We start from the raw sequence: 1,245 nt of genomic DNA, 5'->3' as shown, positions 1-1,245 counted from the left end.
TTCCAGGTGCCCGGCCAGGAGGAGGGCGGGACGGGCACCCCTGGAAGCCGCGCGGCGAGGACCTGCGGCAGCACCGCGACACCCACGCGCCTGTTCGCACGCGCGGTCCCGTTAGTTCCCGTCCCAGCTCCGCAGGGAGAACGCCATTTCACTTGGGCTTTACAGAAGGGGAAACCGAGGCATGGAAAAGAGCCTTAGCCGAAGCCACCGACAGCGCGTGGGAAGGCCAGCTGGGAGGCGGGGCGTTCGGCCCCGGGCTTCCTCGCGCAGGTCGCGCGCCCCTCACCGCCTTCCGTCCCGCTTGGCATCAAAAGCCCCAGAACTGGGAAGCCGACAGCCCAGGTCGCCCCGCGGCGGGAGGGCGCCAAGGCCCCGCTCCCAGGGGAAGTCCTGCGGGACACAGAGCCAGAGCTCTCCTCGCGTCAAGATCCGTGCGCTCACAGGACGGGGCGCACGCGGGGCCGCGGCGCGGGGGCTGGGGACCTCCTCCCGCTGTGCCGCCGCTCCCGGGCGCTTCAAACCCAGCGGGTCCCAGGCGCGGCCAACAGCCCCAAGCCCCACGGGCGGCTGGACGGGCCCAGTTCCCGTGGACTCCCCTCTTCCCTCTCCCCGAGGGACCTGGACACACGAGGGCGCGCTCCCCCCTCCCTCTCACTTACCATTTAAAAAGATCAAACAAAAAATTCGTTCTTTCTCTATGAAACTTTGAAACCACTTCTACTTTGAAACTCGGTTTCCATATCTGCAGAATGTGGATAGGAATATAAATACGTAAGTAATCAATGCTTTTAGGTGAACAGATGTTATTATCCGTATTTTACAGAAGAGGAAGCTAACCCTGCCATCCTGGGCTCGCCTGGGCCTCTCCATTGCGCCTCTGGCCCCGCCCCTGTCCCCAGCTGCCTCTGGGTGGTACCCTCTGGCTCCCTATCCGTTTGCCCTGGCCCCTGTGACTGTCCTTCCTTGTTCGCTTGCTTGGGTCTGGCTTTTTCTTTCTCAAGACTATGTGGTTCAATCCTGTATGGTACAGATGAAGAAACTGATGCCCAGAGAGGGGATGACATTTACCGAAGGTCACACAACGAGCTAGGAGCCATTTACACCTGCAGCACGGAGCTCTCACTCAGCCATCATGGACTCGCGGTCTTGTTGGTGAGTGGACACCAGAGGGCAGTAGAGAGCCCCTTCCCCCTGCTAGTCTTGCCGGGGGTTGTCTGGGACCCCACCTCCGCGGGAATCCAGGGG

This window comes from Pteropus alecto, unplaced genomic scaffold, assembly GCF_000325575.1.
Source record: "Pteropus alecto unplaced genomic scaffold, ASM32557v1 scaffold143, whole genome shotgun sequence".
NCBI lineage: Eukaryota > Metazoa > Chordata > Mammalia > Chiroptera > Pteropodidae > Pteropus > Pteropus alecto.
This window is presented reverse-complemented; position numbering follows the sequence as displayed.